At 41.7% G+C, this 25,574-nt stretch overlaps 3 long non-coding RNA genes across 7 annotated transcripts; 2 read left to right on the top strand and 1 right to left on the bottom strand.

Moving 5' to 3' along the window:
- Positions 1–1,166: 1,166 nt before the first annotated feature.
- LOC145506684 (uncharacterized) lies at positions 1,167–18,460 on the top strand. 5 transcript variants are annotated; one of them, XR_014054171.1, is made up of 9 exons: positions 1,167–1,213; positions 1,415–1,607; positions 1,980–2,089; positions 5,563–5,700; positions 12,928–13,101; positions 13,803–14,124; positions 16,360–16,462; positions 17,096–17,158; positions 17,625–18,460. It is a non-coding gene; the product is annotated as an uncharacterized LOC145506684 (long non-coding RNA). The 5 variants fall into 5 exon arrangements; XR_014054172.1 differs by lacking the exon at positions 12,928–13,101 and having other exon boundaries at positions 1,167–1,200; positions 13,997–14,124; XR_014054173.1 differs by lacking the exons at positions 1,980–2,089; positions 5,563–5,700; positions 12,928–13,101 and having other exon boundaries at positions 1,167–1,200; positions 13,997–14,124.
- LOC145506687 (uncharacterized) lies at positions 18,324–23,636 on the bottom strand. The gene is made up of 2 exons (XR_014054178.1): positions 23,570–23,636; positions 18,324–20,602 (listed from the first exon to the last, which is right to left on the bottom strand). It is a non-coding gene; the product is annotated as an uncharacterized LOC145506687 (long non-coding RNA).
- Positions 18,657–25,089, top strand: LOC145506686 (uncharacterized). The gene is made up of 4 exons (XR_014054177.1): positions 18,657–19,390; positions 20,414–20,559; positions 21,954–22,047; positions 24,763–25,089. It is a non-coding gene; the product is annotated as an uncharacterized LOC145506686 (long non-coding RNA).
- The last annotated feature ends 485 nt before the right edge of the window (positions 25,090–25,574 follow it).

The following is a 25,574-nucleotide window of genomic DNA, read 5'->3' as shown; positions in this document are numbered from 1 at the left end:
CAACTAGTTTAAACACACACACACAATTTATTCTTCTCTACAGTTTTATGACATAGCTGTTATTATGTCTCAGATTAGGAAGACAAGATAGGAGAAGGATGACTAACCACTCCTAGGATACAGACCAAGTAAATGGTAAACTAAGGATTCAAGCAGCCTAATTTCAGAGTTCATATCTTTTAAAATTTATTTTATATCTCACATAGCATTTTTACTACTTTCTTCTTTACAATTATATATAACATAAAATAAAACAAAGTAGTTATTCCAAACAACTGATGGTATACTTCAGTTCAGTTCACTTCAGTTGCTCAGTCGTGTCTGACTCTTTGTGACCCCATCAACTGCAGCTTGCCAGGCTTCCCTGACCATCACTCCCTCCCGGAGCTTGCTCAAACTCATGTCCACCGACTAGGTGATGGCAGTGGCACTGAACAACCTCTCTATCTGCCAGGAATGCTTTGAGCACCGTTAGATCTGCTGACCCATGTGACTTAAGTGGCAGAGCAGTTTCAGCTGGTGCCCCTGGGCTTCCAGTCTGCTGCAGTCTTCCTGTCTGACTGCTGCCTGTAGACATTAAGCTTCAGCTCGGTGTTGAATATTCTCGACTCTTAATGAATATTGCTTGTACATGTGAGTAGAAATAGGATGTTTGAATCAATTTGCATCTTATCATTATTAATATTATTAATTTTTCTATTCCTGTTCATCATGAGGCAAGATATTCTGACCTACCAAGGCACAAAGTCAGGCACGTGTGACAGTGCTCCATTATCCACTGGAAGTGGGGGTGAAGGAGACAGAGCCTGAGCAGGGCTGAGGGAAAAGTAGCTTGTGTGAAGGAAGTAGCTCACATCCCCATGGCTCCTACTCATATACCACATTCTTGAGCCCAATAAAGACACTGTGGGATATAAAGAGACCACCCAAAGCTGACAGCTGTGGCCATCTAGTTTCTATCTGGGGGTACCCCTAAAGGACAGGGCTGAATGGAGACTTGCCCAGGAGACTTGTAACAGAGCACAGCCAAGTGCAGACCTCAGCACAGCCATACCTATTAGCTATTACTCTGTACCCTGTCACCAGGCAACAAGTCCTGTTCAGCCATTTGCAATGGGCTCCTCCCCCAAGGAAGCAACTGTCAGTGAGTGACCGTTAGTGGGGGCATTCTGACAAAGTCAGTGGAGCAGGGATTGTCAGGTAAGAAAGTGAGGTAAGAGTCAATCTTGGCCTTCTCCCCAGGGGGCTCCAGTTCATCCAGCCTGAGACCAGTGGGTGATCTGAGGGTTCAGGGGACATGTAGGGGGCTGTGTCCTGCTGACCTCCAGAGCCCTCACTGTGGGCCCTACTGGCCGGGCCCAGGCCTTGAGGAGGCAGTGACCCTCTCCCCGCCTCTGCCACCTCCTCCTGGCAGCACTATCTGCCTGGGATGCCATCTGCAGGACCTGCTCCCACATTCCCACCACATGGCCGGCCTGAGTAGCCTGAGGACCAGTTGGGTTGGGCACCCGGCTCCCTCAACGATAACGGCTGGGCAGGATCTGAGGACCCAGACCTAAGGGCGCTGCCAGCTGAGCTCTGACTCAGCCAGGACTGGACCCTGGAGGGTAAGTTGTGCCTCAGGCCCTGCCCTTTCTTGTCAGAACAGAGACTAACACTCATGAGATATTTAGGGGAACAGTTACCTGACCATGACCTGACTCCCAGAACAAGGGCTCTGACACCAAGTTGTTTATAACTCACCACGCCCCTGCCTCACCTTTGTAGGAAAGGGCTTCACTGAGAGCTTTCATGGAGTTTGGGGTTTTTAAGGCATGAGCCATTCCTCTGCTTGCAGGGCCCTCAGTACATCTTTCTGGGCTCCACACCCTGACCTTCTTTCTTGTTTAGCCTCCCTGTAAGTTGGGCATAGGGACTTCTTTTTCAGTAAAAGGCAGAGTTTCAGTCAGCGTAATTGCCTGTTTGTTTTTGCCTATAAGGAGAGATGCCAAATGACCAGCTCGATACCAATTCATGAAATGTGGCCAGTGGTTTGGTGGAATGATCAGGGCACAATTGTAAGATCCATGAAAAAAGAGTCTTGAAGATGGTATGTAGATAGATTCTTTAGAAACAGGATAGGAAGATAATTGTGTTCCATGTGAGTTAGTAAAAACAAAACAAGACAAACAAATAAAAAAAAAAAGGGACATTAGCAATCAAGTGACTAAAACGGCCTCTACTATGATTGTCTGTCAGCATCCTGCTCAGCTACCTCTATTTGCTCAGTGACTCATGAACAAAGCAGCCCTGGTGACAAGGACGGGATCAGCATAAGCTTAGCAATGCTGAATTCCAACCCCAGGGCTGGTCTGGCTGTAGACACTGTTGAATGTCCATATACCAACAATGGAGACTGATGCTGAGCTCTCTGAGATGATCAGCCAACTACGTGGTGGCAGATTGACTACCATATATGCCTTTCTTTATAGAATTGGGTAACATCTTGCTTTTAATGGAAAATACACTTACTCAGAAAATGAATTTGCTTTCCTTGTCCACAGTGTTTCCCACCAGACTACCATGACTGCTATATCCACCGTCATGGTTTCCCACACAGCTTTGCTTCTGAACTAAATCCTCCAGAATTCCCTTTCTAGTGTGTTTCTACATTGGGTAGGCTACAAGAGCTGCAGTCCTGGACAACTTCAAGGAGGCTTTGAAATAGTGCACACACACACACACACACACACACACACCTCCTAATGACTTAGTTACACACTCATCTTTGCACTGGTGTAGGAATTTTGAAGCGCAATGAAATTGATTTAATGAACAGTCCTCAGCAGTCAGTTTTATTAAAAGATATATCATCTTGGGTGGGCCAAACTTAATTAATCAAAAGGCCTTTAAAAGAGGGTGTGCGCGCGCTCAGTCGCTAAGCTGCGTCCGAGTCTTTTGTGACCCCGTGGATGGAAGCCCACCAGGCTCCTCTGTTCATGGGATTTCCCAGGCAAGAATCCTGGAGCATATTGCTATTTCCTTTTCCAGGGGATCTTCCTGACTCAGGGATCAAACCCAGGTCTCCTGCATTAGCAGGAGGCTTCCTTACCATTGAGCCACCTGTGAAATCCTGTTAAAAAAGGATAGACCCTTTCTGTGTCCAGAGATTCCAGGCTTCAGTTCATATAATTTCCAGTCATGATTTTTAGCTCCTGACTGTATGCTTTGCTAACGTTCTCTTCTGTAATCAGCCACCAGAAATGGGTGAGCCAATCCCTCGTAATAAGTATTGCTTCTTTTATTGAATTTCTGTGCACAAAATAATTCATGTTATTAGAGATTATTTCTAACACCACAAAAAGCACTTTTATTTATTACATTTCTGTATTTTTTATTATAATTTTTACACCTGATGGACCAGTGTTGTCACATGATTATTAAGTAAGCACCATAATTTATGTTAGGCATCACTCTTCCTGTTGTACAGTTCTATGGGTTTTGACAAACGCATCATGCCATGTGTCCACCACTGTAATATTGTATAGATAGTTTTAGGACCCTAAAGACCCCTGGGCTCCACTTATTCATCCCTCTTTCTCCTCCCCTTCCACCAAACTCTTCCACCAAACTTCTGGCAATCCCTGATCTTTTCAACACCTGTAGAACTTTGCCTTTTCCAGAATATCATATAAGTGAAAGCATCCCTTTTTATTCAGGATTTTGAGAATGACTTCTTTCACTTAGTAATAGCTCTTTAAACCTTCTCCATTTCTTTCACGGCTCAGTAACCCATTTCTTTTACTTGCCAAATAATAATCTATTGTATGAATGCATCAAAGTTTATTCACTTATTGAAGGACAACTTGATTACTTCCAATTTTTGACAATTATGAATAAAGCTGTTCTGAACATCTGTGTGGAGGCTTTCATGTTTTCAATGCATTTGGATAATTAACTAGAAGTGAGATTGCTGTATTACATGGTAAGTAGCCTATATTTAGCTTCACAAGAAGCCCACAAATTGCTTGTACCATTTTATATTCCAACAGCAGTTAATGGATTGAGTACCTGTTGCTTTGTATCGTCACCAATATTTGGATTTTTCTGTTTATTGGAGTTTAGCCACTCCGATAATTGCATAGTGGTATACCTGTTAAAAGAAATGAATTTTTCATTCTGTCTTACTTTACTTTATACCTTATTTTTGTATTTATTTATTTAGTGGTGTAGCTATAGTGCAGTACCTGAAAACTTTAATCCTAGAACCAGGTTTCTTAGATTCAAATTCCAACTCTACCTTTTGCCCTTGGGTGACATAGGTTAGCTACTTAACATGTGCTTCAGTAACCTTATGGGTTTCCACAGTAAAGAGCTCAGATGCTAAAGAATCCACCTGCAGTGCAGGAGACCTGGGTTTGTACCCTGGATCTGGAAGATCCCCTGTAGGAGGGAATGGCAACCCACTCCAGTATTCTTCTTTGGTGAGTCCAGTGTCCAGAGGTTTTAGTCCAGGGGGTCACAAAGAGTTGGACAGGAATGAGTGACTTTCACTTTTTTCAGTAGCCTCTAGGATAAGATGTACCTCACAGAGTTGTTAGAGTTATTAGGCTTAGATTATTTTGGAACATATAAATAGCCATGAGTATCTGGGCTGAAGTAAACACTTTTATTATTTAATTGTATAAAATAACATCGTTTTTTGTCAAGAGGAAGCCATTTAGAATGTAAATAATTCCAAATATTGATGGAATTATGGTAATCATTTTAATTTTAAATTAATTTTTAGGAAAACTTTCACATAATGATAACATTCCTCCATTGCTGCAGCATTACCATATTCAGCTATCACTACACTATTTAAATTGTAATTCAGTAACTTCACTGTTGTAGGTCTTTTCACAAACTTTCAATATTGAGAAGGGCAGCCTAAAGAAGTCTTCCTTCCTTCCTCTCTTTCTTTCTTTCTTTCTTTAGTGAAAGGGAGAAGGATACATTTGGTTTTCTTTTTTTTTTTTTCATTTTGACACTTAGATTGTATTTTTTTTTTAACTTTACAATATTGTATTTGTTTTGCCATACATTGACATGAATCCACCATGGGTGTACATGTGTTCCCCTTCCAGAAGCCCCCTCCCACCTCCCTCTCTATCACATCCCTCCGGGTCATCCTGGTGCACCAGCCCCGAGCACCCTGTGTCATGCATCTAACCTGGACTGGCAATTCGTTTCACATATGATAATTTACATGCTTCAGTGCTATTCTCCCATATTATCCCGCCCTCGCCCTCTCCCATAGAGTCCATAATACTGTTCTGTATATCTGTGTCTCTTTGCTGTCTCGCATACAGGGTTATCTTTACCGATTTACTAAATTCCTAAATTCCATATATATATGTGTTAGTATACTGTATTGGTGTTACATTTTAACCACCACTATTTTGTAATTTTGTTTGGTCATGGCTTTGACTTGATGAAACTGAGTTCAGTATAATAAATGAAATTGCAAGTTCAAGATTTTGATCCTATATTTATTGTTAACAATTTAATAAACTGAATTCCTAAAATTTCAATTCTCTCTAGAAGATGCCATAGCTAAGCATCTTAATTTCCATATATAAGCGGATTGTTATTGGTGCTCTGATTCATCTACCACAACTGAATAGCCTGTGGCCTGACCCTACGAAGGCACAAAGTTCAGAGAATTAATTATTACAAACAGTAAGTCTTCTGTTTTAATTTTCTAATGGAGAGTAACTGTAAGTCACTTATGCAAGGAACTGACTTATGTTTCGTGGCCTTGAAAAATGTTGCTACCTCAGTTTAAATTAACCATCTAACCACTTTGACCATTTTGGCAGAACTGTCAGTAGTTATATGTCCTAAATTTGGCCAGTTTCATATTAGCATTGTTAAGAAGTTATAGGACTTCCTCAGTGGTCCAATGGTTAGGACTCTGAAGTTTTACTGCCCAGGCCCAGGATTCAGTCCTTGGTCAGGAAACTAAGATCCTGCAAGCCACAGATGTGGCAAAAAAAGAAAATAAAACAACCCCACCTCCCTTCCGAAACATTGATAAAACTCAGAACTAAATTGTGCTTCTTACGGACCTCATATTTAAGAGTTTTTCTATTACATCAAAATTTTCATTGACACCACCAAAGTTTAGAGCTGATTAGATTTTTTTACTATATATATATTTACTACATATATAGTTTTATTATATATATATATATATATATATCATAAATGTCTTAACTTTTTCATAGAATTTGTCCTGTGAACTTTCAGCCTTATCATGACACTGAGTAATGCTATTTGTCTTCAATAATGTTATTTTTGGTTGTTGAATGTGGGGCCTAATTTTTCTCCCGCATTCAAGAGATAATCCCTTATAAACTCTCCATTCCTAAAGAGTTTTAATGAACAGAGGATATTTTTCAATTCCTATGCAATTAGATTTTATAGAATAATTATTTGTTATATTTTTAATATTGATATTTTATAAATCTGGGGAATTTCCAACTATGCTGAGGAATACTACTGGAAAAAACAAAAGAAAGAAATAATCAAATAATAATACCCTGTACTACTCTGTGCTCTTATCTTGGCAGTGCAAAGCACATTTCTAAGAAAAAAATTAATTTCAACAACACTAATATCTTTAAGGTAAATATTTCCCTTAAACTTGCCTTATCATACAACTATACAAAAAGTAGATAGACTAAAAAAATATGTCAGAATTTTTTATCTGATTGATCAGAGCCAAAGGGCCAGTGATTCTTTTTTTAATATTGAACTAATATATAAAATAGAGTGAAACATACTTTTGTTGTTTGTAAGTCAAAGCCATCCTTAAATGATATTATATTTATCATATCAAATTTTATTTTTTATGCTATACTTTCCAGTTTATTTATTTTTTTAATTTATTTATTTTAATTGGAGGCTAATTACTTTACAGTATTCAATGGCACCCCACTCCAGTGCTCTTGCCTGGAAAACCCCATGGATGGAGGAGCCTAGTATAGGCTGCCGTCCATGGGGTCGCTAAGAGTCAGACACGACTAAACGACTTCACTTTCACTTTTTCACTTTCATGCATTGGAGAAGGAAATGGCAACCAACTCCATTGTTCTTGCCTGGAGAATCCCAGGGACGGCGGAGCCTGCTGGGCTGCCATCTATGGGGTCACACAGAGTCGGACACGACTGAGGTGACTTAGTAGTAGTAGTAGTGGTTTTCTCATACATTGGCATGAATCAGCCATGGGTTTACATGCGTTCCCCATCCTGAACCTCCCTCCCACCTCCCTCCCCATCCCATCCTTCTGGGTCATCCCAGTGCAACACTCTGTCTCTTGCATCAAACCTGGACTGGCGATCTGTTTCACATATGATGATATACATGTTTCAATGCTATTCTCTCAGATCATCCCACTCTTGCCTTCTCCAAAAGGCAAAAAGACTGTTCCAAATGACTGTTCTATACATCTGTGTCTCTTTTGCTGTCTTGCATATAGGGTTATCATTACCATCTTTCTAAATTATATATATATGCATTAGTATACTGTATTGGAGTTTTTCTTTCTGTCTTACTTCACTCTGTATAATAGGCTCCAGTTTCATCCACCTCATTAGAAATGATTCATATGTATTCTTTTTAATGGCTGAGTAATATTCCTTTGTGTACATGTACCACAGCTCCCTTATCCATTCGTCTGCTGATGGACATCTAGGTTGCTTCCATGTCTTGGCTATTATAAACAGTGCCTCGATGAACATTGGGGTACACGTGTCTCTTTCAATTCTGGTTTCCTCAGTGTGTATGCCCAGCAGTGGGATTACTGGGTCATATGGCAGTTCTATTCCCAGTTTTTTAAGGAATCTCCACACTGTTCTCCATAGTGGCTGTACTAGTTTGCATTCCCACCAACAGTGTAAAGGGTTCCCTTTTCTCCACACCCTCTCCAGCATTTATTGTTTGTAGATTTTTGGATAGCAGCCACTCTGACAGGCATGAGATGGTACCTCATTGTGGTTTTGATTTGCATTTCTCTGATAATAAGTGATGTTGAGCATCCTTTCATGCGTTTGTTAGTCCTCTGTATGTCTTCTTTGGAGAAATGTCTGTTTAGTTCTTTGGCCCACTTTTTGATTGGGTCATTTAATTTTCTGGAATTGAGCTGCAGGAGTTGCTTGTATATTTTTGAGATTAATTCTTGGTCAGTTGCTTTGTTTACTATTATTTTCTCCCATTCTGAAGGCTGTCTTTTCATTTTGCTTATAGTTTCCTTCATTGTGCAAAAGCTTTTAAGTTTAATTAGGTCCCATTTGTTTATTTTTGCTTTTATTTCCATTACTCTGGGAGGTGGGTCATAGGGGATCCTGCTATGATTTATGTCAGAGAGTGTTTTGCTTATGTTTTCCTCTAGGAGTTTTATAGTTTCTGGTCTTTTGTTTAGATCTTCAATCCTATGGTGTTAGAACGTGCTCTAGTTTCATTCTTTTACAAGTGGTTGACCACTTTTCCCAGCACCGTTTGTTAAAGAGATTGTCTTTTCTCCATTGTATAGTCTTGCCTCCTTTGTCAAAGATAAAGTTTCCATATGTGCATGGATTTATCTCTGGGCTTATTATTTTGTTCCATTGATCTATATTTCTGTTAAATTTTAAAACCCTAGTTTTCAAACAATATTGACAACAGAGAGATTAAGAAAAATTACCAACAACCTTTTGGATATTTTCTTTTTTTTTAAAGATAGCAAATGGTAGTTTATTAAATTTTTTAATAAATTGTGTACAATTTAGAAATACATTCCATGTACACTATTCTTGGACATTTTCTTACAATTGTAAATATTCAGAGCACTTCATTATATTCCACAATGACATTTTTAAGTTTATTTTCCATTCTATTCTGATCTATTGTGTACATATGTTTTTGTGCACATCAAGGAAAATGTCAAAGTGGTTTCGTATTACATTTTCATTACAAAAGGTAAGCTTCCATAAAGGAACAACTGTGAAAAAGATCAAACAGTATCAATTTTCTGTTTTATTGCTCTCCAAAGCAACCTGTGGAATTAAACAATTGCAACTTTGAGCTCTATTGCAAATGATTAATCAGCTAAGACATATTAAATGCTCTTAATATGACTGACAAAAGAAGATACAATTGGCCAACGAAATGGCCAGAGATGTATTAATCTTAGTTTTTAAATCTTTATTTGCACAATGACAGATATAAATATTCAACTCTTTCATTAAATTTATTCAATAAATACTAATGGTTTTCCCAGTGGTCATGTACAGTTGTGAGAGCTGGACTGTAAATAAGGAAGAATGCCAAAGAATTGATACCTTCGAACTGTGGTGCTGGAGAAGACTCCTGAAAGTCCCTTGGACAGCAAGGAGATCAAACCAGTGAATCTTAAGGGAGATCAACCCTGAATTTTCACTGAAAGGACTGATACTGAAGCTAAAGCTCAAGCTCCAATATTTTGGTCATCTGATGCAAACAGAAAACTCATTGGAAAAGTCCCTGATGCTGGGAAAGATCGAGGGCAGCAGGAAAAGAGGGCATCAGAGGATGAGACGGCTGAACTGCATCACCGATGCAGTGGACATGGGCAACTTGGGCAAACTCTGGGAGATAGTGAGGGACAGGGGAGCCTGGGGGGCTGCAGTCCATGGGGTCACAAAGAGCTGGACATGACTGGGCGACTGAACAACAACAACAGCGAGTATTTATTTAGCAGCTAACAGGCATTAGGCACTAGTCGTTTGGGATCTAGAAGAGCAAACAAAACATAAAATCCCCTTTATCTCACGGTACAAGGATTATTTTGAGAAGACGGATATTTACAGAGGAAAAAAGTAAACATATCGCATTGTATGATAGATTACTTGTTAGATTGTGATAAAAGCTAGGGAGACAAACCAACATTGGAGTAAGAGTGCCTGTGGTGAGATGTGTTAATAGAATAATGAAGGGTGGCTTATCTAATAAAGTTACCTTGAGCAAGCCTCAGAAGAAAGTAAGTGAATAAGCCAAGCCTTGAGGATGAACTCAGCAGGCAGAGAAGATGCCTAAAGCAAAGGCCCCTTCTGTGGACTGTGCCTACCAGGAACAGCGAGGAAGTCAAGGGAGTGGACATAAAGTGAGGTGTTAGGTGGTGAGTTTGGAGGAGTCAAGAAGAGCACGCGTGGCCTGACCTAACTTACTGTGTGTATGTGTGTGTGTGTATGTGTGTGTTTAGATCTGTTTAATCAGAAAGAGTGTAAGAAAAGTAGCAAAGTGTATATCTCTGTGTGTTCTTATTCTTTCCTACTAACAGTGCTAAATTCTTTGTCTGATTCTTGGACTTCTCTGATAGCTCAGTTGGTAAAGAATGCACCAGCAATGCGGGAGACCTGGGTTCAATCCCTGGGTTGGGAACATCCCCTGGAGAAGGGAAAGGCTACTCACTCCACTATTCTGGCCTAGAGAATTCCATGGTCTGTATAGTCCAAGGGGTTGCAAAGAGTCTGACATGACGGAGCAACTTTCACCTTCACTTTTGATTTAATTAAATAACTCTCCGTGTTAGAAATTTTATTTCTAGTTTACATGTGAAGATATGGTCTTCAGATTGTGTTTTTTTCTGCTTCCTAAACACATCCTCTTACTACCTGCCAAAACAGTCTTTCTAGGATCCCAGGGAGGCCATTGAGAAGTGCTAAAGAATGCCTTCAAGGCAGCATGGTGTAGATAGGGTGTGGAAATTGGCCCCAGGTTTATCTGGGTTTGAATCCCAGTGTCACTACTAGTTAGCTAAATTGACATTTATTCCCAGAGCTATACAAATATTTCAGATGATCATTGGTTTCATTGTCTATGAAATGAGTGTAATAATTTCATGTATGTAAAGATGGGTTTCCCAGATGGGACAGAGGTAAAGAATCTGCCTTTCAATGTAGAAGAGGCAAGAGACTCAAGTTCAGTCCCTGGGCTGGGAAGATCCCCTGGAGAAGGAAATAGCAGCCCACCCCAGTATTCTTGCCTGGAGAAATCCATGGACAGAGGAGCCTTGTGGGCTACACTCCATGGGACCGGCAAAGAGGTGGACCCTACAGGCACACACACAATTAAAAAGGGAGCTAGCCTTGAATTGCCAGATGTAGATAATATCAGTTCCTTTCTTCTCCCTACCTTTAATTAGAGATAATGGGGATCAAGCGGTTTGATCAGCCTGCTTTGGGGAAATTGATGGAGAAAAAGAGCATGTGTGGCATTGCCCTGTGAGGCAAAGCTCCCTTGCTGGAGGAGAGTTGAGGTGTGTGGTCTGGTCTTTCGCAGGGTTTGTGGTTCAAGGACTGAAAAGAGCTAATGGAAGGGGAGGTGTGATTCAGAATTGGTGGAGGTGGAGGTGGGGTGAGTCGTCACATTCTGAAGGTTGTGAAATGGGATGTGAAAGAAAGTGAGGGATTAATCCTGATTATCAGCTTTTTGTCAAGAAAAAAGCTGTAAGGAGTCTATGGGACTATGAAGTGATGCAGACTGCGGCAGAGAAAGATCCCTTCTCTTGAGTTGATGGCACACTTGAATATGACTCACAAATTCCAGGCAGAAGAGCTGGGACCCCCGACAAATTGGCATTTAAATAGGAAACCAAAAATGCATTAATTGCTTATACAATAAGATGAAGTCATTTTCATTTTATATTTAGTTACATTGTAATACTGTAAGAATTTCTAAGGGTGTTATTCATTTCAAAATTTTTCATTTAAAGAAAAACAATAATATTCTAACAGCCATATTGATAAAGAATAGTATTACCAGAATGAGAAGAAAGTAAAAATAAGACAAGATATTATTTGAATAATATTTTGTAAATTTTATGCAAACAAACTTTCTCTAGATGCCTTGGACTATTAACTTTTTTCTCTTCTCATTTTCTTTGCCCTTATATTGATAACATGAACCACTGACGGGATTGAATTTGTTGTTGTTTAGTTGCTAATTCATGTCCGACTCTTCGCAACCCCATGGACTGTAGCCCACCAGGCCTCTCTGTCCGTGGGATCTCCCAGGCAAGAATACTGGGGTGGGTTGCCTTTTCCTTCTTGAGGGGATCTTCCCAACCCAGGGATCAAACCCACATCTCCTGAATTGGCAGGTAGTTTCTTTACCTCTGAGTCACCAGGGAAGCCCTGAGAATGAGTTCAGTGAGTAGTTAATTGGAATTGGAAGTCACAGGAAAAACATCCCAAGAGAAAATAAGATTTATAGGGATGTACATCATGGTCTCTAGATTATTTCACTTGTTAGCCAACACAATCTGTTGTCATTATAAGCTATATAAACAGCTAAAGTAATTTAGATTCAGAGATGTTTTAAGGTCTTGTCTTAGTTTACTAAGGCTGCCATCACAAAATACCACAGACCCGGTTGTTTAAAAGACAGAATGCTGTTCTTTCCTGTTCTAGAGGCTGGGAGTTAAGATCGAGTTGGTTTCTCCTGAGCAGTCCATCCTTGGCTTTGAGATGACTGTCTTCTCATTGGGTTCTCTCATGGCTTTTTCTCTGTGCAGATACAGAATTAAGACTCCAACAGAAAAGTGTAGGATGATAATATTAAGTTGAGAACATGCAGGTGGCTATTAAACAATAAAACTGGGATTTTCCTTTTCCCAGAGTCCACAATGAAAGCTGTGCATGTGTAGTGTTTGACTTCAGAATGAGGCCTGAGACTAGAGATACACGTAGGAGCAAACAGTGGGTAGGGAACAGGGGTTACTTGAAGAGTCTTATGTAATGGAGATCTATAAATGCTGATACTTAAATTATTGCTTACTTTGCTTGGAGTCAAATTACCTGTAGGCCATTTAAAAATGTGTTGATTTTTTGAATTAATATTTAACTTTTATTGAAGTATAGTTGATTTGCAATGTTGTGTTTATTTCAGGTATACAGCAAAGTGATTCAGTTTTACATATATATATCTCCATACATATCTGTGGGCTTCCCTGGGCTTCCCTGGGCTTTCCTTCTGCAGTAAAGAATCCGCCTGCCAATGCAGAGATGATGATTCAAGTCCTAGGTGGGGAAGGTGCCCTGGAGAAAGAAATGCTAACCACTGGTAACCACTAGTTTGGTCTCTCTATCTGTGAGTCTGCTTCTTTTTTGTTACATTCACTAGTTTGCTGTGTTACTGATATTCCACATATAAGGCATATCATTCAGTATCTGTCTTTCTCTGATTTATTTCACTGAGCATAATACCGTCCAAATTTACCCATGTTGCTGCAAATGGCATATTTTAATTTTTATGGATGAGTAGTATTCTATTGTATGTGAATATATATATATATATACACACACACACACACACACACACACATACATATAACATCTTCTTTATCCATTCATTGAGTGATGGATACTTAGGTTACTTTCATATCTTGGCAACTGTAAATAATACTGCTTTGGACAGTGGGCTTCATGTACTTTTTTGAAATAGTGGTTTTGGTTTTCTTCAAATATATACTCAGGAATAGAACTGCTAGATCATATGGTAGCTCTATTTTCATTTTTTTTTTCTGTAGTGTCTGTTGTAATCTACATAGCCACCAACAGTGTTGGAGGGTTCACTTTTCTCAGTATCCTCACCAACATTTGTTATTTGTATACCTCATTGTTTGTTTTTTTTAATCTGCATTTCCCTGATGATTAATGATGCTGAACATCTTTTCATGTGTTGCTATTGAGTATGTTTAAACTGATATGTACAGGTATAAATCTTAACACCTATGCAATTTCTTTTATATTTCTCCCACTTAGATGTGGATCTAGGCCCTTTCCTTTAACAAGAGTTGATACAGAGTGATGAGGGTTTACTTACCACTGACAGATGTCCTGGAAATAACACTGTGTAATGTCCACAGTTAAGCCTGAAAAGGCCATGAGCCACTCAGGTCAGTCTCCTGTTGGAGCCCTCCACCACCAAGAATGAGCTCTGTGATCCTGCCTTCTAGGAGGAAGCCCAGGCCTCTCGGGGTGGCTTCCTGAAACTCCGCCAGCAAACCCAGCTTCAGCTGCAGATGTGGCAGTGACGTCACCTCCACAGGAGTCCAGCTCCTGGTGTTAGTGTCAACCCCAACTGGTGAGTCTCCTCTCCTGAGACCCCAACATCCTAGAGCAGAAAGAGCCATCCCTACTGTGCCCTGTCTGAATTCTGCACCTTGGGACCAAAGTGGGTGTCACATGCCATGACATGGGGGTTAGTTTATAAAAATATTTTATATTAAAAGCAACGAGAAAAACACACTTGTGAAAAATTCACAGGTTACAACAGAACATACATTAAAATCTGTTCCCTTCCTTCCCTATTCTGTAGCCTTCTAGATGCTATCTCTGGAAGTAATGTTATTTTTTCCAGATTTATTAATGGAACTATCAGATAGTGCTGACACTCTGACACGCATGTTTCTAAGAGCTTTACCTACATTTACTCATTTGCTCTTCGTTCACTATGAGTTCTCAAGTGGTAGCTGGAAGGGAAGTCTTCTGCTTCATTCTGATTTCCTTCCAAAACTGGGTGTCTGAACTGCTGTCCTTTACTCCTTTTTGAATTATATTCCTCCAATATATTTGAAAGTACAGTCCCTAAGGATTTGCCTGGCAGTCTAGTGGCTAGTGTTTCCCCTTCCAAAGTAGGGGGAGTGGGATGTGGGTTCAATATCTGGTCAGGAACTACTATCCTACGTGCCTGGGAGCCAAAAATTCGAAAACATAAAAAACAACTAAGCAATATTGTAACAAATTCAATACACTTAAAAAAAAATCTTATTAAAAAAGAAAGATTCCCTAATTCTTTTTTATAATTTTATTCCTCAATTTCCTTATTTATACACACACACACACACACACACACACACACACACACATTTTCCATCAGGCTGACAAGCACTAAAATTCTTCATTTAAAATAACAATATTACCTGTTATTTTCTACCCTCATATCTCAGTTGGGTAATCCTTAGAAAACATTTGACACCATCTTAATTATTGTTTTACTTCATCAAGGACCCACTTAATCTGTTAGTTCAGATATTTGGAGGTGAGGTGAGTCAGCAATGACGGGCTTCCCTGCTGGCTCACACAATAAAGAATCTACCTTCAGTGCAAGAGATACAGGTTCGATCCCTGGGTTGGGAAGACCCCCTGGAGAAGGGAATGGCTACCCCACTCCAGTATTCTTGCCTGGAGAATCCTATGGACAGAGGAACCTGGCAGGCTAGAGTCCATGGGGTTTCAAAGAATCAGATGCTGTTGAACACAGAGGTATACACACACAATACAGGATTCCATACTTTGTAAGGGCACCTAATTTGCTTTAAATGTGGCAACTTTTGGAGAAGGAAATGGCAACCCACTCCAGTATCCTTCCCGGAAAATCCCATGGACGGAGGAGCCTGGTAGGCTATAGCCCATGTGGTCGCAAAGAGTTGGACATGACTGAGTGACTTCACTTTCACTTTTTCATCCTTCTCTTAAAGTTCTCACTTCTGTGTTTTAGGGGGCTGGTCACTTATCATCCTATAGCCACTGTTCATGACCATGAGAATGGGGAGTGGTTAGGTGTTGAATTATGACCCAGAACACACATTTAATCCTAGAGTTTTGTGTTGTCTAATATTCTTCATGTAGAAAAACAATAACTACACTTTCACCTAACCTACAGGTGAAAACACAGTGAATTGTTTCTTGTTACTTGTTCAGTGAATAGCCATGCTTTACACACAATAACAGATAAATTGTTAAATGAATTGGCAGAGACTGAGAGATAAGTAAGTCTGTACATTTAGATGCATACAGAGAAAAGGAAGTAATACATGTAGAGAAGAAGAGAAGGATTTACATAATTTGATAAGTATATGCATTTTACAATAAGACTATGACATTTTTCAATTGAATTTCAATTAATGTTGCTTTTTATTTCAACTGGAACATATTTTAAATTATTTGATCTAGAAGTATCTGGTTACTTAGAAATCTTAGAAATGATTGACAATGAAATATGTACAGGAATAGAATTCATTTTATTCTCAACGTGTTAGCCTTGTTCCTCTTCAACGTGAGATGTTCACAAACAACTATATTTGGGGGGCAGGACTTTTTCTCTCATATACATTATTTTCTTAATCAGAGAGGAATCTGTGAACCTGGGATTCAGTTTGGAAATAAAATATTTACTTTGAAAAGCCCAGTTTGTCCATAGAAACACACTTTCTGGACAGTAGCTGTTGGGCTCATCCTGTGCAGAGTCCAGTTCACTCTGAAAAGTTCTGTGATGAATCGTCTCCACTGTAATGTGATAATGCACATTCTACACCAGGTGTCGCTTTGTGAGCTGAGAAGTTCACATATGGTGTCAAGTGAGAAGAGCTCACCTTCAACCTTGAGAGTGAAAATGGGCAACCTGAACTATTGGTCTGGAGGTAGGTTCCTACTGATCCTCTGTAGGCTGTTTCTTCAGATGGGCTGGTTAACTTTTACTGACTTTTTTGCCTCATTTGTTTTTTTTTCATTTCCATCACTTTACAGAGATATAAATGTATTTTATAGTTTTGTTTGATTCCTTAATTTATATTTTTTGGTTCTTCTGTCAGATAGCTGCCTTAAATATCTTCCTAAATTAGGAAAATGTACAATTGCCTGGTGATAGTTTTGTACACACTCTTCCAGAGAACACATGGAAAGAACCGAAGCAGGAGAACCATGAGGTCTCCCCATCAATGGACATTGCACGAAAAGGGAATTACAGCTCAACAGACAGGAGGGTCGTAGGTCTTAAAGCTGGCATGCATTTTAGTGTTTCTTTTTCCCCATCCATTAGGTTATCATTAGTTAATATGCAGAAGCTGTACCTCATTTCTTTCCTGCTCCTCTCCTTTGCTCTCCTTCATCCAGCAAAGAGAATGATTCAATGGCAGCTCAGTACATAGTTACTAACCTCCCACATGCATACACTCCACCCTGTGTCTCCATCAAACAAAAAGAAAACACTGAGGGATTGGTGAGCAGCCTCACCAGTGTCCTGACAGCTACTCTGTGTCTCACTAATTCCCCAGGTGGACCTGGTGGAGGAACTTCCCCAGGGCTGGAATGAAGAACAGGAACTGAGTACCCTGAAGGTATGGTCACCTCTCTTTATCTGGGATAAGACTATTGCTTCACTTCCTTCTTTTTTATTCAGTCGAATACAACTATTTTAGTCTGACAATGTACATTATCACTGATGCATACAGTTTACTTGGTTGCTGAAATATTGAGGGTATATCAATTATCAACACAGACCTGATTCAAAAGGACATTTTAAAACGAAAGCGTCAGTTACTACTGTATAACAGAAGTTACTTTCCTCAGCAGAAATTTTTCCTCTTTGAAAAATAATTTTGTAATTGTTGGTCAAATGGAAACTGAGCGATCTTACATGAAATAGGCCACGCTTTTCAGCAGGGGAGCCTTTCTATTTTCTTTTGGGGCCATTGAATTAAGGACTTTCAGTTTTCTGAGAAGAAAAATCAGAGAACAGAAGACTTAGTGCAGAGAATGAAAGATGCTGACACCCTCACACCGTTTTCTTTTCTCTCATCACAGGTTTATGAAACAGCCAAAGAGATTTCTTCATATTCAGGGTTATACATCCCTCTGCTCAGATACAATCTAATTGGTGAAGGTGGAGCTCTTTGCTGCTTCAATTTGGGGAGGAGCCCTGAATTTGGGTTCTTACAGGTGGTGAGACCAAGAGATTGACCTCCCAGAAAAAAGTGCTGGCCCAGTTCTAGTGTCTCCAGAAGCAACTGCATCATTTAGATGGTGTGGGATTGTGTGAAGGAGGGTGTTTAGAGGTGGGCATGTGTTGAAACCACATAGTATGACTGTGAATCTGCAGGTCTGTGTATTTACTCAGAAAAAAAAGAGGGACACATGCCCTCTTTGGCCTCACCTTTTCATGCCATGCCTGTCGTCCACACTTGCTCGTCCAGGTCTTCATCATCATCAATGACATCCCCAAAAGCATTCCTCAAAAAGATGAACAGAGAGTTTTCTGACATCTAGAAGGAAGAGATCAGTCAGGCAGGTCCAAGCCCTCCCAGGGCAGGAAAGCAACCATATGGGGTAGCCAAGGGCAGTGCAAACTTCATGGGGCCCGCTGAGCTGTGTGGGTCTAGACCTACTGACTCCAGCCTCAACTCCTGCTCAGGCCACTCATGGTGACAAAGCCCGGTTCAAGGGTGCAGACCTGAGGTCAGGAGCAAGGACGATGCTAAGAAAGTGGAGGAAGAGGGCTGCAGAGAGATTTCATAGATTTTATATAAGGTCCCAGGAACCCAATTGCCTGTGAAGACCTGGCCCTCCAGAATGATAATCATAAAAAGATGGAAAGAGAAGATGGGAAAGGGTTACCAGGAAGAGTCTAGGGATCAGAAAAAGGGGGAAAAAAATTAAAAGATATGAAAGAAGAAATAAATATCTTCCATATTCTTGCTCTTCTTCTCTCCTTCTTCATTATCTGCCGTACAGTTATCTGGTGTCGGCGGGCGGCAGTCATGTGGAGTGACTGTGAGAAAGCAAAGGGGAGATTTAGAGTCAGGATGTGACCAGGGGACGCTGTGCTTCTCGGAGCGCGGACTTGGGCCCCTGGTGTCCTTGTCTCCAGGGACCTCCCAGGGCCTCGGTGTTTTACCTCTTTATTGAAAACGTGGGTCTCTGACCTCCAACATCCTGTTGCCACCCTCAACATGTCTACCTGTGTCCAGGAATGAGGCTGTGCCTACCCGTTCCTCCTCCAGGTGTTCACTGTCTCCGTGTATCTCTGCCCGTGACCTTGTGAGAGAGCCATTTCCTAGGCAGGTTGATAAGAAGTCTAGGGGTCCCCAAGGAGAGAGGGGTCTGGAATTCTCAAGGAGGAAGAAAGGACAAACTTATTTTTTTCTCTTTCCCTCTACATTCCTTAGGATTATATGACAATCATGTATCAAGCTCGAAGACAGTGTCTGGAAAAAACCTTCTGGCTAATCCTGTTATCTTAAAATGTAAATTATGGGAGTAGGTCTAGTGAGGTCTTTACAACCTCCAGGCATTCTTTTGATTCAGTGTAATAACTGATTGGAGAGTATATAACTGCATTGCTAACACTAGCAAGGGGGTACTCTTTCTCCCCCGCTCTGATGTCTATGTCAGAAGCTTTCTCTATCTCTTTTATACTTTAATAAACTCTATTGCACAAAAGCTCTGAGCGATCAAGCCTCGTCTCTGGCCCCGGATTGAATTCTTCTCCGGAGGCCAAGAATCCTGGCGTCTATTCGTGGTCCAGCAACAACCTTTCATTTGGAGGCTCGTCCAGGATTCTTTAGGACAAGGTAAGGATGCTTGGAGCTCTAGTTCTTTGTTCTCCTAGTGAACACGTTTTCTGCTGTACTTCACTAAAACTCTACGGTGTGCTTGTGTGAATGAGTGAAACGCCCTGTGCAAAGCAAGTGAGGAGCCCTGCTCTGTGGTTCCACAGTGCCCTCATACGGCTTATGGCAGAAACCTGTCGGCGGTTATACCAACCTGCCAATGCCAAGAGGCACCCAATGTCTCCTTCGGGAACTGAGCAGAAATGGGCAAAGCGTGTGGACTGAGCGCTTCTTTCTTGGTCAAACTTCTCAGTCTCTTTGACCATTTCATAACTCCTTGGAAATTAGAAATACTAACCTAATCTGCCGCATCATAGACTTTCAAGGGACTTGTGATCTGTGCTGTTACTTTGTACTGTTACTTAATCCCAAACTTGGATTGATAATTAGGAAGTGCCTAGCCTCGCTAGGAATCGAAAGTTTGGAAGTTAGATGGAGCTCTAGCTCCAAGAGCATCTCTGAGGTTAGTTACTCAGGTTGGAACTGCAATGGGGTTTTTTCCTTTGGTAACGCTGGCTCTTAGTGGACCAGAGGAGGCTCTTATACTGTTGTGGTGATGCTTGGAAGGAACATCTCAGTCTTACGTTCATATCGGTCTTATTGTGGTCAGGAATATACTCAGGGTCGTGCACAGGCACTCAGGTGACAAATGTTTCCCTCAGGGTCTTAGCCTGGGAGGCATTCCAGAAGGTTACTCTGATTGCACCCCGGGTGGCATCAGAGGCAAGCAAGGTTTTAATGGTGAAGAACTGGATGTCAGTCAGGGATGCCATCAAGTCTACCCTTTGTGCATACCCCCCCCCGCCCCCCATCTCGGTGGTAGAACCGGGAGGGACGAGTACGGTGCCTGCGTCGGTAAGGGACAGACGAAGTCCGACCAGGAAAGGAAAGCTTTGGTGTAAAGTCTGTCTACACCCCCATCTAGAGCAGAGAGGGACGTCTCCGGTAGAAAGATGGCGATGGTCGCTTTTTTCTCTCTTACAGATGGGACAAAACAATTCCAGCCTCACTCCTTTGATCTGTATCCTGAAAAACTGGGATAGACTTGATCCCCAGGGCTTAAAGAAGACACACCTGGCCTTCCTATGTGATACTGCATGGCCGCGGTACCCACTGGAGGACGGCAAACGGTGGGTCTCTTAAGTATAATACTGTTTTACAATTAGACCGGTTCTGTAGAAAACAAGGGAAATGGGTAGAAGTAGCATACGTGTTGCCCTTTTTCTCTCTGTGAAACATGGCAGACTTGTGTCCTAAGGGTACAGATTTGGGTGTGACTCCTTTAGCTCCCTCCTGTTCTCCTACTTTGCTGGATAAGATGGAGGACAGGAGACAAAGAGATAAAGAAAAGCAGATTTGTCCAAACTATCCCTGCGATCATATGCACAGAGTAGCCGGAGAGACTGCGAAACAGCCACACAAGCTGTTGCCTCTTCATGAAGCACCCACTGGGAGAAATAATCAGTCTATGAGCGTTAATAAGCCTTTTTCTTATTGAGAAATACAAAGAATCAAGGAGGATCTGGGAGACTATTTAGAGGACCTAGAAAAATATTTTAGAGCTTTTAAAGGTGTTAATCTGCTTTATGACCTTACTTGGAATGATGTGATGTATTATCTTGGGACCAACACTGACTCCTGACTCACAAGAGTTGAGTCTTGGGAAAAGCGGTGGCTTATGGAGATGAATGGCTTGGTAATGAATCAGCAGGGAAGAGGAGAGACGAGATAGCCGCCCTCCCCACTGGGAATCAGGCGGTCCCAACTATAGAACCAGACTGGGACTACAACACAGCTAAAGGAAGATGGGATCAGAGTCATTTTGTCGGATGCATTCTTGAAGGACGCAGGAAGGCGCGTGCTAAGCCTTTAAACTATGGCAAATTGGCAAACATAGAAGAGGAGGAGAAGGAAGCTCCTGGTAAATTCCTAAATAGACTGAGAGAAGCCCTTCGCAGATTCACTGAGATTGATCCCGAAAGTGAAGAGGGAAAAGTGATCTTAAAAGATAGATTTCTCACTCAGTCGGCTCCAGATATCTGCTGTAAGCTATTAAAACGGGCGTATGGACCAAATCAGTCTTTATATAATGTGTTACAACTGGCTCAGAAAGTCTATTACGGTAGGGAATATGAGGAATAGAAAGAAAGGCAGAAAAAGACAAAGGAACAGGCGGAAGCCCTCGTAACGGCTGTAAGAGCCGTTCTGAAACAGCCTGAGAAAAATGCCCAGAGTGGGACCCAGGTGAAAAAGGGATGGGCTTGCTATTACTGTGGAAAGGAGGGGCACCTCAATTAGGATTGTCCTCAGGCATCTAAGCTGCCCCTGGCTCCATGTCCAGTCTGCAAAAGACCACACTGGAAGAGAGACTGCCCCCAGAGGCGTAGCTTTCAGGGGTCGGACTCTCAAGACAATCAGGACTGAAGGTGCCCAGGGGTCCCCACACAAGCTCCTGTCCTAATTACACCTGAGGAACCCCGGGTATTAATAACTGTGGGGGGCTAATCCGTCGATTTCCTTTTAGACACTGGGGCAACTTACTCTGTGCTTACTGAAGCCCCTGGCCCACTTTCTTCCCTATCCGCTTCCATAATGGGACTGTCTGGACGAGCCAAAAGGTATTATTTCACTTGTTCTTTAAGCTATAACTGAGACTCTGTGCTATTTTCACACAAGTTTCTGATCGTGCCAGAGTCTCCCTCACCCCTTTTGGGGAGGGATATACTGAGCAAGGTCCATGTCTCTGTTTTCATGAATATGGAGCCCTCCCTTTCTCTCCCTTTAACTGAACAAAAATGTGTATCCTAGAGTATGGGCTGATGGAAAAATCTGTGGGTCGAGCACAAACTGTTTTTCTTGTAGTTGTCAAGCTCAAAGACCCACACTTATTTCCACATAAGAAGCAGTATCCACAGAAACCTGAGGTTAAAGAAGGGTTAAAACCCATCATTGAAAATTTAAAGGAGAAGGGACTATTAATTCCCTGTAACAGTCCATGCCACACTCCTATTTTGGGTATAAAGAAATCCAATGGTAAATGGAGACTAGATCAAGGTTTAATAATAAATGAGGCTGCAGTTCCTTTACACCTCGTGGTGCCTAATCCTTACACTCTATTGTCTGAAATTCCTGAAGGAGCCAAATATTTCTCAGTAACTGATTTGAAAGATGCCTTCTATTCAGTGCCTTTGGCAGAGGAAAGTCAGTTTCTATTTGCCTTTGAAGACTGTAGGCAGCCAGCTTCTCAGTTAACCTGGACAGTTTTGCCCCAGGGATTTCGTGACAGTCCTCACTTATTTGGGCAGAGTTTGTCACGGGATTTACAAAACTTTAATAGCTCCGAAGTGGTGGTGTTACAATATGTAGATGATATTCTGCCCTGTGCCGAGACAGAGGAAGCTTGTTCACCAGCCTCAGAAGATTTCTTAAACTTTCTGGCAGGCTGCGGTTACAAGGCATCAAGAGAAAAGGCTCAGCTTTGTCAACAGTCTATTAGATATCTGGGCCTAATGATATCAGAAGGGACTAGGGCCATAGGCCCTGTGAGAATTAAACCTATACTAAATCATCCCCTACCTATAACTTTAAGACAACTGAGAGGATCTTTAGGAATCACAGGCTACTGTCTCATTTGAATTCCGGGTTATGGGGGACTTGCCCAGCCTTTATATAAACTTATAGCTGAAACTCAGCAGTCCCAAACCGACAAACTGTTTGGTCTCCAGATACTCAAAAGGCTTTTAAGGATCTTTAGACTGTTCTCCTGTAAGCTCCGGCTGTGAGCTTGCCCACAGGGTCAGAATTTAATTTGTTTGTCACTGAAAGAAAAGAGTTTTGACACAACCCTAAGGGCCTCACCAGCAACCTATTGCTTATCTAAGCAGAGAACTAGATGTAATTTCATGTGGGTGGCCCCACTGCCTAAGAGTAATTGGGGCAGCGGCTTTATTAGCACCTGAAGCTTTAAAAATAAAAGATGAAACCTTACTGTACTGACTTTTCATGATGCCTTACTGTACTGACTTCTCATGATAAATTAGAGTGATGGAAAAGAAAAAAAAAAGGATGAGGAAAATTCATCAGTAAAAGTTAACCAGCCCATTTGAAGGAACAGCCCTCAGAGGATCAGTGGGAACCTACCTCCAACACAGCAGTTCAGGTTACCCATTTTCAAAGGTTGAAGGTGAGCCCTTCTCACTTGACACTATAGGTGAACCTCTCAGCTCACTAGCTGGCATTGGTACAGAACGCATCATATTACCACATTACTGTGGCAACAATACATCACAGATCTTTCAGAGTGAACTGGACTCTGGACAGGATGAGTCCAACAGCTACTGTCCAGAAAGTGTGTTTCTATGGTCAAGTTTGGCTTTTCAGAGCAAACATTTTATTTCAAAAACAATCAGGCTCACACATTCCTCTCTGATTAAGAAAATAACTTATATGAGAGAAAATGGCCTGCCCCCATATTGTTGACAGTGAGCATTTCAGGTTGAGGAGAGATGAAGCTAACACATTGAGAATAAAAAAAGGTTCTCTTCTTGATTAGAAAATCAAATCTTGGTACTGATCACAAGTTTGTGTTCCTAACACACAGTGAAGCCAAACAATACCAAAACATCAGGAGCCTGGAGCAGAGAAAGCCTTACTTCAGGGCCACACAAGGACAAAAGACAAAAAAACCTGAGCTCTCAGAAAGCTTTCAGCAAAGCGCTTTTCTAGGGAAGCTGAGGCAGTGGCCTGGTTACTTCTGGGGTCAGAGTCTTTGTTCTTGAGGTCAGGTCATGGTCAGGTCGTAATGTGCCTGTAAACCAAATGCTACTCTGAGTTCTGACAAGAAAGGGTCAGGTCCCAAGGCACCACCCTCTACCTCGGAGGCCCAGGCCCAGGCCAGGAGGAGGGGTCCTGGGCGGGCAGGTTATCCTGCCGGGGTTCAGGAGGGCATCCATCCAGCACCCAGTCTGGGTCCTCCTGCCAGTGCCCTGCCCTGGCTGAGAGGGCAGGTCTCAGCTGGCAGCAGCCTCAGAGCCAGGTCCCAGACCCCACCCAGCCAACTAAATTGCTGTTATTACAAGGGTGAATGCTGGTTTCAGGCAAAAAATACCTTGACTTAGATCAGATAGAGAGAGACTTCTGCTCTGCTAGGCAGGCCTACGCCCATGCACAGCAGGAAGAAGTTACAGAAGAAAGAGACCTCCGCCCCAATTCCCAAGCAGTATCTTGAGTAAGAAGTCTCTCAGGGGGGAGTTGGTAGGGGAAGCACAGTGATTGAAACCGCCCACTCTGGCCAGGCACCATAGTAAGCATTTGCATGAGTTGTTTTACCACAGGAGGTCCTGCTAAGGAACATGGAACTAATATGCCACCACCAACTGGAAGAGTTCAGGAAAGGTCAATAGCAGACACCGCATGTCTGACCACCTCCCAGAATCCTTCTGTCTGGCATCCATCTTGGCTGAGCAAGGCGTGAACCACCAGGAAGGACTCTGAGTCAGAATGATTGGCTAAGGACAACCCAGAAACTTATCCCATCACCATAAAACCAAAGAACACCAAAGACTGCAAGCCGTGTGACAGAGCTATTCTCCTGGGTTCCCTTACCCTACTGCTCTCCACTCGGGTGCCCTTTCCCAATAAAATCTCTTGCTTTGTCAGCACGTGTGTCTCCTTGGACAATTCATTTCTGAGTGTTGGACAATAGCCCAGTTTTGGGCCCTGGAAGGGGTCCCCCTTCCTGCAACAACCCCACTGTGGATAGCAGATGGCAGTCATCTGTGCTCTGTGAAGTCAGAGCCCTTCAGTAAGACACTGATCTCAGTTGCAAACCTAAGGATAGTGATGCTGAAAGAGTCAGTTCTCAACCTCTCATTTCTACAGGCCCATTAGAGCTCTCACCTTCATACTAACCAATCTGAAATCACAAGTGTTTTGACACATGTATAGCATGTTTTTAAGCAAATTATAGCAGTCACATCTCGCTAGTGGCTACCAACTATAATACACAGAAACCACTATATATGTTTATATATGTGTACAGATAACTCATGCAGTTGATTTCAGCAGTTTGTGAGCCCATGGACTAGCCTGCCGGGGCCCTCTGTCATGGAATTCTCCAGGCAAGAATACTGGAGTGGTTAGTCAT

This window comes from Giraffa tippelskirchi, chromosome 5 (assembly GCF_054371585.1).
Source record: "Giraffa tippelskirchi isolate mGirTip1 chromosome 5, T2T-mGirTip1v1.2.pri, whole genome shotgun sequence".
Lineage (NCBI taxonomy): Eukaryota > Metazoa > Chordata > Mammalia > Artiodactyla > Giraffidae > Giraffa > Giraffa tippelskirchi.
Note: the sequence above shows the minus strand (reverse complement) of the source record. Positions and strands in the feature narration are given on the sequence as shown.